The sequence below is a fragment of the Odontomachus brunneus genome, unplaced genomic scaffold (assembly GCF_010583005.1).
Source record: "Odontomachus brunneus isolate Ranch 3 - 2012 unplaced genomic scaffold, Obru_v1 Obru_scaffold_229, whole genome shotgun sequence".
NCBI classification, from domain to species: Eukaryota; Metazoa; Arthropoda; class Insecta; order Hymenoptera; family Formicidae; genus Odontomachus; species Odontomachus brunneus.
In genome coordinates this window covers 57,733-63,821 of record NW_022639679.1, presented here as the reverse complement: position 1 = coordinate 63,821, position 6,089 = coordinate 57,733, and the positions used below count along the sequence as shown (strand labels likewise).

At 30.0% G+C, this 6,089-nt stretch overlaps 1 protein-coding gene across 7 annotated transcripts in view; it reads left to right on the top strand.

The window, feature by feature from the left end:
• Positions 1-6,089, top strand: part of LOC116852486 — a 45,186-nt gene that overhangs the window by 1,005 nt on the left and 38,092 nt on the right. The gene's annotated exons all lie outside the window — the stretch shown is intronic.

Sequence of the window (6,089 nt, the reverse complement as noted above, 5' to 3'; positions counted from 1 at the left end):
ATATTTCAGCAAAAGTTCATTATATTTTCAATGAATTATTTCCATCAGATACAAATATCTCAATTGAGATCTTACATGCGAAATTTTGCGGAAACCTCAACTGAGAATTCAATTGAGAATTTAATTGAGAAATCAATTGGGAATTCAATTGTGATCTCAATATAAATTTTTCAGTAGGGAAGTCATGACAAAATAAAATCAGTTGTAATACTTATTAGTTTAACATTAATTAGTTGATATTTAGTTAACATTTATTAATATTTTATTGCTATCCCGTAAGTTCCAAGTAAGCAAAAAACATTACCACAATATTATTATAACATTATTCAATAATATATAATATTTTCAAATATGTCGTTTTTAACATTACACAGAATATCTATACAAAGAAACTTTGACATTAATTTGGAGGTTGCGGTAATATTAAAATTACATATGATCATAACGTTGTAAATAAATACTGCAATTTACATCTTTTTAACATTCTGATATCGTTCCTTTCTCTTTTCGGTAAATTAGAAGGTTATCCTAAATCAATGTTTCTTATTAAAAAATATTCTATTAAACAATAATAATTCTAGTTGGTTTCGTAAAAAATAGTTAGTTTCGTAAAAAATAGTAATTATGTTTTTCGTTATTGAGTAATAATCCCCCAGATAGTCAAACCTGCGCGAGAAGATTTTGCGCAGAATCTGTCAACAGTATCTGTAGACAGAATGACAACAGATTGCACACAGAATCTGTTCTGACGACAGATTGATGACAGATTGTGCGCAGAGCCTGTCGATAGACTCTGACGACAGACTGGTGGCAGATTGCGCGCAGATAATGTTTTTCTGTTTTGTAGATAGGCTATTTAATTCTATCAAGGACCATATGTACGCTATTAAATTGGGTAGTTTCACATGCACACTATGTAAAACTCCGCGAGGAATCAAGATAATTATATTGTGCAATAATTGTACACATATACACAATAAAAAATAATTTTTACTTTTTAAAATTACACATTTCTTATAAAAAAAGCAATAATAATAAAAAAATAACGAGTACAGATATAGAATAATACAGATATAGATATAGTACAACAGTTAAATGGCCAGTTTAAATGGCCATTTAAAGGCATACATATGCCATCCCTGGTAAAAATTGTTCTCATAATTTTTCATACAATTTCTCCTATTATTATTTTTTTTTAATGTCATTATGTTATTAAATCTGAACGATTTAACCGTCATGCAATAAGTACTGAAGGTAGTAGCATCGAATAAAATATTAGTCCCGCCATGTAAATAACGTTTACAGAATTTTTGTGATGGTTTATTATATCATGCTTCGATTTTGATAAAATTTAATAATTAAATCTGAATTGACAATTGATCAAATTAATTCACACATCAAATTAAAAGCACAGCAAATTAAAAGTACAGTATTTTATTAGCATGATGGAAAAATGTCATTATCTGCTGTTTTATTGCAGTAATTTTCTATACAGTCCCTGAAGAAAATTAATTTCGAATTATCGTGCCGGTCTCTCTTACATTATTTATACGCTAAATGGTTTCGTCTATATTTCGTCTATATTTCGTCTATATTTTGCGGTTTAAAAGGTAAACAAATTCTAAAATTTTTCTTCCTTAAATCTTAAATAGGCAATACAAAGCATTTTTTATTAAGTGAGGAATTGGCGTAGTGTCTAAGGCGACGGACAATTATCCAAAAGATGTCTTCAGTTCTAGTTCGAACCTCATCAGAGAAAATCTTAAGAATTATAAAAAAATAATGTAGAAAAACTTTTTTTTCATTGTATTTTACGAGTATTTATGAGAAAGCGCTTATTCTATGAGTAATTATGAAAAATTATGAGAAAATTTTTTACCAAAGATTTAATTGAAGAATCTACGAAACGACAGAATCTACGCTTAATCTGCCGTCAGAATCTGTCGACAGGCTCTGCGCGCAATCTGCCGCCAATCTGATATCAGAATCTGTTAGCAGACGGCGAATAATATTCATTCAATAAAACTGTGTCATTTTGAGCGTTTAATCCGTGTTTCTGACCCTTGATAAAAAACATCTCGGCAATTAGTCTTCTGTGATAATTCAGTCCTTTGTAAAATTTTCGTGTTGGTCCAATCAAAATCATTAAAGCGTTATATTTTTTAAAATTTTCTACGCTAGTTAAATAATTAGGAGATTGTAACAATCTATCTCATGTGACAACTAGTTCATATCTAGTTTACATCTATTTATAGGTCCCAGTAAACACACCAATTAATTAATATTAACATTACATCAATGTTATAATTTTCTACTCAACAATATAAATGTAATATAATATGTTGAATACAACATTTATTTAGTTAAAATTTATTTATTATTATTGAGTTAAAATTATAACATTAATATAATAGGTATCACTATGTGAGCGCGAGCGTGGCGTGGCAGACAGCACACTGGTCTGCCATGCTAGAAGTCCTGGATTCCATCCCAGACAGAGCTTGGAATTTTCATACGCTCGTGTCTCCTCTTCGGAGGTCTGGCAAATCTCTAAGAATATCCTTGCTATGAGGACCTCTAAAACTTGCCGTTCGGAATCGGCATTAAACTGTAGATCCCATATTCCTGTGTATAATCTGCGTGCGCACCACAACCCAGATAGCACGATAAATTCTTTAAATATTCCTAAAGTTATCTCTCCTTTCTTGAATTATACTTCCTTAGGAATTCGTGGAAGAATACTATAAGAATGATTTAGGAAGTTACATGCACCATGATTGGAATTCCTCAGAACTTCTTAGAGTATTTATATAGAATTATTTCAACTCAAAAAGATTTCTTCGGATTTAATAAATTTTATTGTATCCACACGAAAGAAAGATCAGAAACTTTGGCCGGGGGGTGCTTGTGTGTATCTGTAGATGTCCACTTTTAATGCCATATGAGATGAAAAACACCAGGAATCTGCTGAGATCGAACTCGGGTCTTCCGCTTACCAAACAACCGCTCTTTCCACTGAGCTATTTAAAACTTCATGTTTGTGGCATCTATATATCTAGTGAAAAATGATTCGTTGATTGACATCAAAATAATATCAAATTGACGTCGGTTTGACGATTTCAACGTCTATTTGATGTTATTTTGACGTCAATCAATAAATCTTTTTCGCTGGATATATACTGTTCTAACTGAGCTTCAAATGTAAGTAAAGCGTACTTTCAAATATGTAATTCAAAATCCAAGAATAAATGTCTTTCAAATAATGCGATTGAGTTTGTTAGAACTGTATATGGATTTTAGTAACATAAATACAAACTTAAGGATAAAATATACTTCGTATAAATCTATTTATTATTGATACAAATGAAAATTTTATATATGAAAAGTTATTTTAACACTAATTCCCTTTCTTTGCCCTATTATATAAAACTATATAATTAATTCCACAAAATATAAATAACTGTAAATAACAATAAATTAATATATGTAAATATGTAAATTAATTATTATATACTCACTGGCATGTACTGAATATAGGTGCAAAAAGTAGTTGCTATAAACAAAATATTTGTAAGGGCTAAGGTAGATGAACGAGACGTAAGCGTCGTAGTCGTAGACGTAGACTAAAATAAGGCAGAGAAAAACGTAAACGTAAGTCATGAGAGGCTATTAGCCTTACATTTACGTTTTTTTGTCTTACTTTACGTCTACGATTACGACGCTTACGTCTCATTTTCTGCTTTAGTCCTAATTCCTCACGAATTCTCAAAGTGTTCTAGGAATTAAGTTTCCTTCTAGGAATTAAGTTGCGAAGTATTCGCTATAATGAAGTCCTAAGAAATATTTCAAGACGAACTTACTGTGATTAATTCTTTAAGAATTCTTCGGGTATTCATTTCTAGTTCTATATCTATTCTTTAAAATGAATTCTCTAGGAACTTCTGTTCATCTTTATGCTACCTGGGAAGACATATGAAAAAGGGATAGGCCAAGGTGCTTTCTAGAACTGTCGCGCCATTAATAATAATAATAATATTACTATTAATTGATGTTTACTGAGTAAGATATAAGGAACTACATACACTCGAGCGGTTCGAAAAATGCCAAATGTTTAAATTTTTGTGCTGAACACGTTATGTAAGATAATTTTTCGGACAATTCTTCATATTTTTTTACATATTATATAAAGCCTATTACAAAATGTTGAAATGTAACTCTGTTATTATTTATTCTATAAAGCTAGTTGTCGCTAGTTGACATTTTCGATGCTGAAAAATTTTCAACATCTTTATTTAAAGCAAACTAGGATTAAAGGATTAACTTGTTAAAGTATATAAACACAACTAGTCTTTTTCGTAGCTTTTTAAAATATTGATTTTTCATAATGTTAGTCATAATGTTAATATTCACAATTGACGGATCGTGAGATGGATGAATTGTGATGAATTGATAGACATATATACACTTCGATATATCTATAATTTGCATTATATTTAACAATATAACGTACATGTTCCCTCTTCATTAAAAATACATATAGCTATATACATATAGCTATATGCAATTATAATATTTCTATACTATTTCACAATTTTTTGTACAATTTTCTAAATGATGCCGTTTAAACTTTCATTATTAATTTTCGTTTTATAATTCTGCGTAAATTCACTAAGCAACTTTCTTTAATAACTGTCCTTAATTTATATATGAAATTTTCGTATATTAGCTTAATAACATTAAAAACATCAAGTAATCTCCTTATAGAAATATCATACTAAGAATCATTGATAATTACTTATTTTCAGTATTAAAAATACTGGATAATAAGTAATTATCAATGATTCTTAGTATGATATTTCTATAAGGGTCGTCTATAACAGTTGCTCCTTATTCTAGTTCATATCTATTAAGTAGAACGTCTTTTTTTTTTAATATCTTTTCTGAATGTCCATTAAAACTTCTTTCTTTGAACCATTCTACCTTTTCATTCATGTTCATACTATTTTTACTACTATTGACTTGACATTTCAAAAATGACTAACTTGAGTACTCTGTTCTTACAAATATTAGTCTGGACCTATACTATCATACAGAAACGATTTTCTAGTAAAATTTTAAAGATTATGGGAAAGAAGTTTGTGCAGAGATTTTGATAGGAATGAGATGAAAGAACTGTATACCATCAACCGTGTTTACGCGTCAATCTATCGCGACTGATGTTACTTAAAATGTTATAACTCTGGTATTTCGATTTACAACATAGAGAAAAAAACTTTTGAAGGATTATACTTTTGAAAAATATCATTTCTGAGAAATTAATTTTTGGATTTTTTTGAATGTATGTAGTCCCTAAAAATAAAATGAAATAATTGACAAATAATTTATTTAAAATGAAATAATAATTAGTATAAAATTTTACTAAATAATGGAAAGTTTATCTATGATATCCTTCAAAATATTGTCCAGAAGCGTCGATATATTATTTAAGAAATTATTGAAAAGTGATGAAACTATAAATATTTTACTAGGTTCTCCTCTTCCGAGTCGAAAGTGAAATATTGGGTGTACAACTTAGTTCGGTCCGTTTTCAAAAAATGGCTCTAGGTGCTATAAATGGTTGACGGCGACAGTTGATTTTTGCTGTATCGTAAAGTGTCAACATCTGTCAACCAAATATTGTTTACAAGCCTTTGAGTTTTGCACAACAAGTTTAATTTTTACTGCGTTGAAAATGTCGAGTTTCGTTCCAAATAAACACCATTTGCGGGAAGTTTTGATTTTCTGTTTCAATTGGAAGAAAAGTGCAGCTGAAGCGCATCGAATGCTTGTGGAAGTTTATGGTGAATCTGCACCGTCGGATAAATCTTGCAGAGAATGGTTTCGACGATTTCAAAGTGGTGATTTTAGTGTTGAAGACAAAGAGCGTTCGGGTCAACCGAAAAAGTTTGAAGATGAAGAATTAGAAACATTACTCGATCAAGATTCGTGTCAAACGCAAAAAGAGCTCGCAAGAACATTGGAAGTTACTCAACAAGCTATTTCGAAACGACTCAAAGCCGCGGGATACATCCAAAAGCAAGGAAATTGGG